This window comes from Cololabis saira, chromosome 18, assembly GCF_033807715.1.
Source record: "Cololabis saira isolate AMF1-May2022 chromosome 18, fColSai1.1, whole genome shotgun sequence".
NCBI classification, from domain to species: Eukaryota; Metazoa; Chordata; class Actinopteri; order Beloniformes; family Belonidae; genus Cololabis; species Cololabis saira.
The window spans coordinates 31864207-31877121 of record NC_084604.1 but is presented as its reverse complement, the minus strand read 5'-3'; the positions used below and the strand labels follow the sequence as shown (position 1 = coordinate 31877121).

General features: G+C 39.3%; 1 protein-coding gene and 1 long non-coding RNA gene across 2 annotated transcripts in view; both read right to left on the bottom strand.

The window, feature by feature from the left end:
• lrfn5b (leucine rich repeat and fibronectin type III domain containing 5b) overlaps window positions 1-11071 on the bottom strand; it is a 91972-nt gene extending 80901 nt beyond the window's left edge. The window contains 1 exon segment of the mRNA XM_061707354.1: window positions 10544-11071. The gene's annotated coding sequence lies outside the window, so the exon portion shown is untranslated.
• LOC133464565 (uncharacterized) lies at window positions 3598-4780 on the bottom strand. The gene is made up of 3 exons (XR_009784487.1): window positions 4627-4780; window positions 3865-3910; window positions 3598-3731 (listed from the first exon to the last, which is right to left on the bottom strand). It is a non-coding gene; the product is annotated as an uncharacterized LOC133464565 (long non-coding RNA).
• Window positions 11072-12915: the final 1844 nt, after the last annotated feature.

Here is a 12915-nt window from a genome sequence, read left to right as displayed (position 1 = left end):
TGAAATTTACAGTAAAATACTGGCAGCTGTGGTTGCCAGAATTTCACTGTAAAAAATACGTTAACAATGTATATGACATTACGGTACGGTTTTCAGGCAACCGTAAATTTCATAGTTGAGAACTGTTTTATTTACAGTAAATTACTATGAAAAAAATATATATTGTAAACTTGTTTACAGTTATTTGCTTTAAAAACAACAGTTATAATGTAAACTTGTTTACAGTTAACCCTTGTGTAATTTACAGTAAAATACTGGCAGCTGTGGTTGCCAGAATTTCACCGTAAAAAATACGGTAACAATGTATATGACATTACGGTATGCTTTTCAGGCAACCATAAATTTCATAGTTGAGAACTGTTGTGTTTACGGTAAATTACTATGAAAAACAGATTGATTGTAAACCTGTTTACAGTTAACCCTTGTGTAATTTACGGTAATATACTGGCAGTTGTGGTTGCCAGAATTTCACCGTAAAAAAATACAGTAACAATGTATATGACATTACGGTATGCTTTTCAGGCAACCATAAATTTCATAGTTGAGAACTGTTGTGTTTACGGTAAATTACTATGAAAAACAGACATATTGTAAACCTGTTTATGGTAATTTGCTTTAAAAATAACAGCTAATATAAACTTGTGTAAAGTAAACTATTTTAAAAACAACATATATACACTGCAAACCTAATTACTGTCTATCTCAGTGATAAACAGTACAACTGTATGATATATTATATTTTATTGCATGGTTCAACTTTACAGTAAATTACCACCCGCTGTGGTTGCCAGAATTTCATTGCAAAAACACATAAGGCATTACAGTTGGTTGACATAGATTTTACAATCAAAACCGGCTTGGTACATTACGAAGGAAATAACAAATAAAGCACATTGTAAACCCATGTATAGCCTTGTGTTGATAAACTTTGAGAAACTGCTTTTGCATTTACACATTCTCTGTGAAAAACAGATTGAACTGATCCAATAACTTGTCCAGTGTACTCACAAAGCAGTATTGAGATCTTGAAAAACCAGCATGTGTCCATATGAAGAATAATCCATGGTGGAATGAAAAAACATGAAATAATTAGCCACTTGCCCTGCGTTGATCAAGAGTAATGACTTCCTGAGTCCAGACTTGAGTGCAGAGGTCACTCAACATGGAATAGTCTCACACACATGATGTTCAAGAAAGTGGAACTGAAAGCGTGTATTTTCACAGGTCCTGCTTGAGGACTCGCATGTTGTCCACCAGGTGTTCATTGTGTACTGACATGATCCTCTCTGCAGCCAGAAAACAGAAACAAAGCACAAGTTAGATTGATGCGGTGCATGATGCATGAGATAAACTCACAGCATTCTGGTGTTAAACTGAGCTCCAATGAACTATGCTTACCTCTAATTAGCCTTGACAAGACTGGTGTCGGAGTCATTGGGTCCAGACTTGACTGAAGACGGGGACAGAGTCTCATACAGACATGGTGCGATGTTCATGAAACTGGAACTTTGAGCAGGTGTTGTCGTAATCTCTGCTTGAAGACTCAATCAGGTGTTCGCTGTGGAGACAGACAGGAAATGTGGGGAACGAGAGTCGGGGAATGACATGAAGCAAATGGTCAGAAATTGAACCAAGCGACTTGCTGCATTTGCACCCATGTGGTATGCACCCTAACCATTTAGCTATCAGAGTATTATTATTATTAATATAATTAATAATAATAATAATAATAACATAAATCCTATATTTGTTTATATAGCACTTATGCGGTTGCAAAGTGCTTCTCACAACAAAAATAAAGAAAAAACAAATACAATACTGTTAAAACAGAAATAAATTACAAAATGGTGAACAAGAATAGGTTAAAAAATTTCACAAAAAGGCCAATCTATAAATATGATTTCAGGAGCCACTTAAAACAGTTAACAGATTTAGCTTTAGGTTAAAATGACAATAAGCCTGCCGTAACAGAGCGCCCAACCATCAGCCAATGTGTTTCCTGACCTGTTTAAAGTGTAACTAAACCCCCAGTTCTGAGCTAACTCCGTCCATTTCATAATTAAGTTCATAATTATGAAAAAATGCAAAAAAAGTGGGCAGGGGGCTGGGATGGGGTGGTGGGGACGGGGTGAGGCAGGACAGCAGGAGTTGCTCAGTGACAGAGAAAAATGGAGAGCGACACAGAGACTATTTTGAAGATGAGGACTTTTCCCCTCCAGAACACACAGTTTCTAAATAAAGTTGTCTGAGTTTAACTCGGTTTATTGTAACAAAGACAGTTTTAGCTTCAGGAGCCAACAGCAGCAGAGCTTTTACTGAACCTACCCACTGAGCAGCGGGTGTGACCGGCTGAGCTCTGCCGTTACCAGAGCTGCTCCCACCTGCTGCGGCAGACAGGTGCCCGGCTCCTGCAGAGGTTCTGGTTACACTGTTATTTAACATTGTTAAACAATGTTTTACCAGCTGATAACTGCAGGAACAGATAGCCAACAGCATTGTCTGTGCAGTACTGGTACGTTGCTCAAATTAATACTTCAGCTGTAGGCTTGAGTGAACATCCTCAGAACTATTCCATCTATACTGGCTAGTTGCTGATCAGTTTGCTCATCTACCTATTTCAATACTGAGCAGTATGTTACAATATGCTGATTTCCAACACTTGTTATATTGCTGTAGGTTGTGGTATTTCCAACTAAGTTAAAATATCTGTGATATAATCATTTTAATACATTTTGCCTGAGAGAAGTTTGTCCTTTGTGTGTATTACGTTTCTTTAATACAAAAGGTCACTTAAGACCATCAGAATGTGGTGAATGCAACTGCAAGAAATAAGAATGAAAACATAAATAATGTTTTGTTCCAAATTCAGATGTTGATCAGAAAGAACATTGTAAGAGATTGTAAGAGAAGGTTTTGATGTTCCTAGTATAATGGGTAACCTCTAAAAGCAAAGCAGTCAGGGCCAATCAAGGACCTGTGTTTTGTCTGAGTTAAGATGGAAATTTAAGACATCCAATCAGTGATACAAGCATTTGCAATATCAAAAATGCAGTGTTCAAATTATGCATTTTTAACAGTGGATGACCTTTTATTTTTAAATATGTATGTTTTCATATTGTCAAATACACCAAATCAAAACATCAACAATTGTATAGTACACTGAACAAGAAATGCACAGTGCTTACAAAAAGATTAAGCTAAAGCCTTCTGTTAAATTAATGTACACTGACAGAACTGTACAACCACTTACCAGACTATTTATTATTGGGATCTGATGATAAAGGTAGACCAGTAGGACAACAAAGAGTTTGATGAGGTCCATGTCAAGTACAACCACTGGCAGACATAAGACCTGAAAGAGAGGAGATAAAAGAAGACAGGAGGACATGCATCCTCTTAAGTGAAAGATGAAATCATCTAAAGCAGCAACACTTCGGCTCTTTTCATTGCACAGGTTGCAAATTACGATCAAATGGCTAAATTCACTCAAAAACATAACAGCTGGGACGCCCAAGTGGCTCACCTAGTAGAACATGTACAACATACTGTTATCACAGCGACCAAGGTCTGATTCCGGCTTGGGCCCTTTGCATCCTTTCTCCCCTCTGTGTTTCCCATCTATTTCTACTGCTGCTGTCCAATTAAGCAGAAAAGGTTTCCTGGGTGTCACAAAGGCCAGCAAGTTGTTCCCTCCAAGTCCACAACCACTCATAGGAGTTTGAATGCAATGCCTAAAAGGTGACAGGAGCAAAAGATTTACATTTTTACTTACAAGATAATTTATACAAAAGCATTGTGTGCAGATAATTAAGACAATTTACTCCACACTCCAAAATATTTGTTACATATATTCGGTTTACTTACCTTGGAATTCTTAGATCTTAGCAATGCCACCAGTCTTCAACTTACTCTGAAGTGTCAAAAAAAAAACACTGAAACAAAGGCTCAAATGTTCTTCAGAAACAGTTTAATTTATTCGAACGCATGGATATCCAAGAAACTCTGCAAACTCACTGCTGGTATCAGATTATAACAAAAAAACAAAATCATAAAACTCCCTGCATGTAAAGTAAAGTCCTCCTGTTCTCTTTCTGGGTCAATTGACCCAATCTGCTTTTACGGTTCCTTCTTTCATCCCTTACTCCATCCTCCTTCCTTCCTTTCCTTCATTCCTACCTCCTTTCCTTCCTTCTTCCCCTCTGTCCCTCTTTCCTCCCCATTTTCTTTGCTTCTTTTCTCCCTCCTCTCTTCCTTTCCTCCCTTCTGTCCCTCCATTCCCCCTTCCTTCTTTCATCCCTTCCTCCATCCTCCTTCCTTCATCCCTTCTTCTTTCCTTTCCCTCCTCAACATTATGCCTCCGGTAAAAATGAGCCTTAAACGCTCCATATCTGCAAAATGTCTGCTTGCACTCAGCTCCAAAACACTTAAACAAACAGCGTGGTTCATTTCGATGAAGTTTGCAATGAAGCACATAACCTCTCAATGTCTTAACCGACTTGCCACAGAAATTACAATTATACATTTTGCCAAACTTGGGTAAACTCTCTGAAGATAACGTTAGTTAAGTTAACTTACTCTTAAATTAAACAAATACATGAAACAAAGTGAAGAATATCTTTCACTTACGTTTCCACGAGGCAGGAGTGCGTTGTGCGTTGGATTGAGCGCGCAGAAGTGGTTGAGTCCAGAGGGGTTCGAAAGTTCACTGCGCTCCGTTAATTGATGGCCCATCCGTCTGAGGGCACTGGGGCCCGCCCAACTGCACCTGCAGCCTCACGCAATGTTCTCAACGACGAGCTTCGTTTTTTTTTTGTTTTTTTTTCAACCTTTTGGTTGGCTTGTTTGCAGGATCACAGCAGCTAGAATATTTTTTCTTTTGGTTATTTGCTGATCATATTTCATAGATAACACTATTGGGCCATAAAAACATTCTAAATGATTTTAATAAAAATGTACAATATGTAAAATCGTAGACCCTAGCTTCAACCAATTAATGACTAACAAGATTTAGTATATTAAAGTATAATTACAGTATATTAAAGAAAAGCCCCACAGATTTTTTTTTCTGTTATAGGTAGAAACACGAAATTTACTGTGGAAACTATCAAGACATGTGACTACATAGGAAAAAATATTTTTTTTGGATTTCACATATTTATCATGGCTTAATTTGTTGACAAAGTTGGTTTTCTTTTAAAAACGAATAAAAAAATCCCAAACATACGTTTAACTTTAATTTGGCAAGCTAAATATCAGATTTACACTGGATGACTACACTACACATATTATCAAAATTGAAGTTGCTTTTAATCAAGTGGTACCAAGCATTTGATATATTGTAGCTTTCGAGAAACAGCCATTACTGCATCACATTGTTTTTAATTATTAGTCACAAGGGGTCTCTGATTTGAGCAGTTTTCACACAAAATTGTGTAAACATAGGTTCATATGTTCAAAACTATTTTGAATTTATTTTTCACTTAGGGACTGTGTAGACTCAATAAAAATCTATTATAAAAATGATTTTCCAATAAGTTTTCAGGGAGAACTGGTTAGGGAAGTAGCTCCACACCTATGGTTTCATCTTGTATTTTTCAGATTTTCAATAAAAGACATAACCCAGTCACCAGAATAACATTTTGGCATTTTATTTTCACAGGTACTGAATATATACAAGCTGATGACTGTGACCGTAGATTGCCATTTAGAACAGACCGGATCAGCCAAATCAGTGCAACCTGATCTCACAAAAATCCGTGAAATGCCCACGACCTCTCACCACTATTTTCCGTGGTACCAACACGGAAAGTGGTATAATTCTGTGTGGGCACCACGGATATTGTACCATGCAAAGTCAAGGGGATCCGTGGTCGTGATATATACACGGATTATGACATTATTATTATTTATATATTATTCTTTGTTATAGTGGCTAAATTATGCGTTTTTGTCGCGCAAGGTACTGTTTGTTACTGTTAGTTTGTAAAAGCATGTTTTTAACGCTGTTTTAAACTTAAACTTAAACTTTATTTATTTATATAGCACTCTTTATGCAACACAAAGTGCTTTACAAAAATACATTAAAAAAAACAACCCCCACACACACACACACACACACACACACACTCCCCGTACCCTCATTCATAAGACATACACACACATACACACAGCATACTATACAGATGCAGACCCACCCGGCACCCCCCACCCTTATAAAATGGAGTATGGCTGAGCACTGATAGACCAGGTGAGGAAACACCGTCCTATAGGAGCCATCCACACCGAGAGCTGTCCAAGCCCACGACTACAGGGGACGCCGCCGCAGAGACCCCGCGGACCCAGACAGAGAGGGGCCCACACCACGGCTATAAAGCCCTGGAGCAGGACCCCCAAATATCCAGGCCCTGGAGCAGGACCCCCAACTATCCAGGCCAGGACAGCAGGACCCCCAACTATCCAGGCCCTGGAGCAGGACCCTCAACTATCCAGGCCCTGGAGCAGGACCCCCAACTATCCAGGCCAGGACAGCAGGACCCCCAACTATCCAGGCCCTGGAGCAGGACCCCAACTATCCAGGCCCTGGAGCAGGACCCTCAACTATCCAGGCCCTGGAGCAGGACCCCCAACTATCCAGGCCAGGACAGCAGGGCCCCCAACTATCCAGGCCAGGACAGCAGGACCCCCAACTATCCAGGCCCTGGAGCAGGACCCCCAACTATCCAGGCCAGGACAGCCCCCCGTAGGCAGACCAAGCTCCCGGCGTGGAGGGCCCCCATGAGGAGAACACTGGCGCTGAGAACTAAGAAACAATAAACAAGATATGAACAGAACTAAAAGGAGTGTAAAACATACTAAAAACAGCATAAATGAATGTTACTATAAAAGATAACTTATGGGCACTAACAGTGCCCATAAGTACACTGACAGTAGAAGCAACATTAAAAAATAAATGAGTAAATAAGTAATAAAATAAATAAGTAATTAATAAAAGCTTTAAGAGGAACTTAAGAGGAATAAAATGACATATATGAAAACATTAATAAGTAGTGCTAAACAAGTAAAAGGAGATTCAGTTAGCTAATTTAAAAAGATGAGTCTTGAGCCGACCTTTAAAAGCATCAACAGTCTCTACGGCCCTGAATTCCTCCGGCAGGCTGTTCCACAGACGTGGGCCATAAAAATGAAATGAAGCTTCACCAAAGGTTTTGGTTCTCACTTTGGGAACAGATAAAAGACCGGTACCGGAGGATCTCAGGGTCCGCGAGGGCCGATATGGTAAAAGCAGGTCTGAAAGATAAGAAGGGCCAAGACACTTAAAAACAAGTAAAAGAACCTTAAAATCGGTTTTAGCAGTGTTTTATTGAGGTTTTCAGACTCCTAGCTAAAAGTGTTAGTGAACTATGCAAAAGAAGACACAAAATAGGCCCCATTCCATTAGTCAGGAGGCTCTGAGACCTATACGTTTCTACACCCTCCTAACCAGCCAGGACGTTTTGGAGGAAACACTGTTGCAGAAGTCATAGAAGTCAGATTTTTTTATATGTTGTTTGGGGGCATCCCCTGAAGAGACAGACGTTAGTTTGGTGCAGATCGGACCTGTACTTTTCGATGGGCGGGGCTTTGAAACTTCACCTTTTCCAACATTCGAACGGACGCCATTGCCAGAAAATTTGACCAAACCAAGTAAAACTTGACCTGTGGCCACCATATGGGGCCTTGATTGGGCTTGCCAAGTCTCAACTCTGTGAAACCTCTGCAATGCCAACTAGCTATGTGGAAGTCGTACAGCCACGGGACCAAAAGATCCTAGAAAAGGGCCTTCTGCATTGCAACATAGTAAAAAATCAGCCTCCCAGCTCAAAGCGTTAGTGAATTATTCAAAAAACACCCAAAAAAGGCCCAAAAAAGTCACCACACACGGTGACCTTTGGGACTTCCGAAGGTCGCACGGGTCTGGACCTCGGCACAGTGGATGAGAGTCACCACCTGATACAGAATCTAGAATTTCAGCCTCCTAGCTCAAAGCGTTAGTGAACTATACAAAAAAAGACACGAAATAGGCTTTGCACGGCCGAAACGCAACACACGCGGTGACCTTTGACACTTCCGAAGGTCACACAGATCTGAAACTCGGCACAGTGGATGAGAGTCACCTCCTGATACAGAGTCTAGAATTGCAGCTTCCTAGCTCAAAGCGTTAGTGAACTGTGCAAAAAAAGACACGAAATAGCGCTTTGCAGGGCCGAAACGCAACACACGCGGTGACCTTTGACACTTCCAAAGGTCACACAGATCTGAAACTCGGCACAGTGGATGAGAGTCACCTCCTGATACAGAGTCTAGAATTGCAGCCTCCTAGCTCAAAGCGTTAGTGAACTGTGCAAAAAAAGACACAAAATATGCTTTGCAGGGCCGAAACGCAACACATGCGGTGACCTTTGACACTTCCGAAGGTCACACAGATCTGAAACTATATGAGCCAGAGAAGTGATGCAGATCAGATGACGATAATGTGACAAATTTCCTTATTAGGAGGCTATGACATTGTTCCAACGCCCCATTATTACGAAACCCAAATAGTCACACATTTTTTTCTGCACAACAATCACTTGACTTTCTACATAAAAATGCATCTTTGTAGTTATGTCTTAGTTTAGTTAGCATTTTGACAGTAAAATATATTTAAACATATATGTTTTACCTTGAAATCAACATTATTTAACAAAAATATACCCTTTAACATCTTTTTTCTGTAGACATGTTGGTATGTGGTATGTTGGTATGTTTTTGCTGAATGGTGAAAGGTTTTATATTGTAAATTTAAATGTACACATCAGAAAAATCTGTAATTTAAACAGAATAATACTGTCAATTTTAGGGTAATTACATGTTTGTGACATTGCAATATTTTAACATTGTTTTTGCCATATTTTTACAGTAAAATTGTGTGATTTCTACATATTATGGCAGTAAAAATCAAAGTTATGCACTGTTTCTTGTTTTAGGGTAATTCAATGTATCTACTACAGTGATGTACCATTTTAGATTTTATGATCTTTTACTGTTGCAATTTGATAGTTTTTTACTGTAATTTCTACAACGATTTTTTAAAACCGTTAACATCTTGTTTCTGTAGAAATGAAGGTATGTTTTTGCTGAATGGTTAAAGGTTTTATACTGTAAATTTAAATGTATACATCAGCAAAATCTGTAATTTAGACAGAATAATAACATTAATTTTAGGGTAATTACATGCTCATGACATTACGGTATTTTCACATAAATTTTACCAACATTTCATATTTCACAGTAAAATTGTATGTTTTCTACATATTATAACAGTAAAAATTAAAGTTATATACTGTTTCTTGGATTAGAGTAATTCACTGTATCTACTACGGTGATATACTATTTTGGATTTATGATCTTTTACTGTTGCTATTTGTCAGTTTTTTACCGTAATGTCAAGAAAAACATTTTACTATATTTTTAACATATTATTTATGTAGAAATTACAGTATGTTTTTGCTGAATGTTGAACAGTTTTATACTGTAAATTTAAATGTAAACATCAGCTAAATCTGTAATTTAGACAGAATAATACCATTAATTTTAGGGTATTTACATGCTTGTGATATTACGGTATTTTCAAATTAATTTTACCAAAAAATTATAATTTTACAGTAAAATTGTGTGATTTCTACATATTATTACAGTAAAAAGTATAGTTATGTACTTTTTCTTGATTTAGGGTAATATAATGTATCTACTACAGTGATATACTATTTTGGATTTTACGGTCTTTTACTGTTGCTATTTTACAGTTTTTCACTGCAATTTTTACGAACATTTCTTACAGTGTAACACTGCAAAAGAAGACGGGGCCATTATCCATCATTCTGAATTATAGTCATATTCCTCACCTGTCCCTTTCTGTCACCTTGGCAAAATTCCCCTTTTCTCTCACACTTATGCCCACTTTTGCTATGCCAGTTAATTTTGGACTGTATCATGGCTTAATGACTCCCGTATCATTTGCATATCAGGTGCAACCACAGCAGATAAGTCTTGGACACTGCATCATCTTCTGTGCATGCCAATAAACTGCACAATAAAACACAGACAACAGCTGAGGTGGATATTATTTCCCAGCACGTTTTGAATAAATAGACATATAGGCTACAGACAGCACATTCATTCAGATTCACCTGTGGGAGAAAAATGCAGCCAAGTGAATGCTAAAAATAAGATCCCCCTATGTGAGTGCCTTGGCGAAAGAAGAGGTTTTTTCTTCTTTTTTTCTGACCTTGCGGTGCAGGTCCTGGGCTGATGGGTTACACAGCCACAACCCCTGCCACAAGGTTAGAAAAACATCAACATTGAGACCAATCTAAATGGTTCCTGTGAGAACAAGTTAAAGTCAATATTTCACCTCTGCATAAACAGGCAGACCCCCCTCCTCCTCCTCCTCCTCATCCTCCCTCTCCTCCTCCTCCAAAGAGTTCAGAGATGCATCTCACAGTACATAAAACCGCTGGTATACCTTGCAGATGAAACATCCAGCCGAGTCAAAAGGAGGGGTGGGTTTGAGCTTCTTTTTTTTTTCGTCCCAGGAGGACTGGGAGCATCCTGAGAGCGGCTTTCCAAAAAAATGAGACGGACGGCGCCTCCTGGAGATGATTTAGGTGTCCCAAAAAAAACATGCGTCTAGGCTCCTATGAATCTGTGACGGCCTGCGATGTCCTTCAAGAAATCCATACCCAGCAGATAAAGGGCGATTCCCTCCGCGGTGCACGCACACCGGAGAAATGTTACTCGGATTCCCATATCGAGAAGAAAAAAGAAAAAGAAAAAGGAAAAAAAAAAATCCCAAAGGGGTCCCAGTCCGCCTCTAGTCCTCCAGTCCTCCAGTCCGCACCTCCACGGGAGGAGAAAACGCCTATTGTGGCGGCGTGCGCTCCGAGGGAACCGGCGACGCGCGGAATCCCAGCAGATGTTGGTTTGTGCGACGCAGAAGCTCAGTGTGGGTTAATCCAGAGTGACTGGATATTTGCTGCCATTGTAGCCTATATATCTGCTGCCCCCCCTCCCCACAACCCTCCCTCTTCTGCCCCCACCCCCTGACTACTGTCAGCAGCCGACCCGGCTCAATTTCTGACCCAGAGGTGCTGTGCTCGGAATGGTAATCGGTGCGCCCTGCGCTGCACAGAGAGCATTTGTGTGCATAGGCAGATGCAGTGCCTCCCAGCCTATCTCACAGGCAGGCATCATCATTAATTCATATAGAGTGAACTCTGCTGCACGGAAAATGCAGTGGACCTATAATATTCTCGAAGAATTAAAACAAGAAAGAGAGAGAGAGAGGGAGAGAGGGAGAGAGGGAGGGGGAGTGCAGGAATGTTAAATAGATTTAGACATGCAAGAGTTGGAAAGATGAGCCAACTCATTATCAGACTTTTATTAAAAATGCATCCATTCTTTTGGATTGAGCCTTATCTGGTAGAGGAGAAGCCAAAAATAGCAACCTATAGCCAGTACTGGAGTTGAGGGGGGATGAGGGGGGATGGCATCCCCCCCTGAAATAAAAACGGTCAAAATCATCCCCCCTGTAAAACTGCCATCCCCCCTTTCCATCCCTTATGTCATTTCATCAATGAATGTGGTTTTACTGCTATTTCAACATTTAGAGTCATCACCAGAAAAATAACACCAGAAAAATAACTTATTTGACAATTTTCTCCTGTTTCAAGTAGATTTTCACTTGAAATAAGTAGAAAAATCTACCAGTGGGACGAGATTTATCTTCTTATTACAAGCAAAAAAATCTTGTTCCACTGGCAGATTTTTCTACTTATTTTAAGTGAAAATCTACTTGAAACAGGTAAAAATTGTTGATTTTTCCAGTGATGATTCTTGTTTTAAATGTAATGAGATTGTTTTACTAAAATGAGACATTTCAACTAGAAATAAGACAAATATTCTTGTTAAGATTTTGAGTTTTTGCAGTGATCCATTTTACTTATCCTGTGAAGGACAGAGTCATATTGATAAGTTCAGAAAACTGTTTTTAATTGTTGTGTTTTGATGTATTTGATGTAAGCCCAGTGGATATTTAAAGCTTACAGAAGGCTGCATTTAACTGCTGCTATGTCATTCCTGCAGTATTTCTGCAGGTGTTTTGGTCACTGCTATTATTTGTAATATATTATATTATTTGTAATCAGCGCAAATTATCTGCCCCAATATGATAAAATCCACCATCCCCCCTGATTTCTTTTTACAACTCGAGTACTGCATGCAAGAGTTGGAAAGACGAGCCAACTAATTATCAGACTTTTATTAAAAATGCATCCATTCTTTTGGATTGAACCTTTGCTACATCTGGTAGAGGAGAAGCCAAAAATAGCAACCTATAGCTGAACATTTCTGTAGGTATAACATTGATTTTTCTTTTGGCACGAAAGTGTTGGGGTGAGCAGCTGAAAAACAAAGACCTGGTCCCAGAGGGTTTGCTTGGCACTGTACCCATCTTTATTTGATGCACCATTTGCTTTTTTGTGCATGTTAAAAGTATCACAGTGCAGCATTATTTTATCTTTTTTCAAGGAACAAGACTTCTCCAGGGGCCTCCTGCCACTTTGAAATAGGTATTTGTTGTCTTTCGGAAAATTACCCTCAGGATTTCGGCTCCAGATTAATAACTCAATCCAGCTCCAGCACATCCATTTGAGATCAATACAAATAGCAGGTAGTTTAAGCATTTATCCAGGACTGGAATGGCAAAAGCTCTTTGAGAAGTTGATTATTCTGTTTGTGTGTGCGCATAATCTCATGCAAATGTGTGAAAAGTGTTGCACTCAGTCTTTGTTGTTTCACTCTTGAAGTACGATCACCCGGTAGTCAATAGATTTCCAG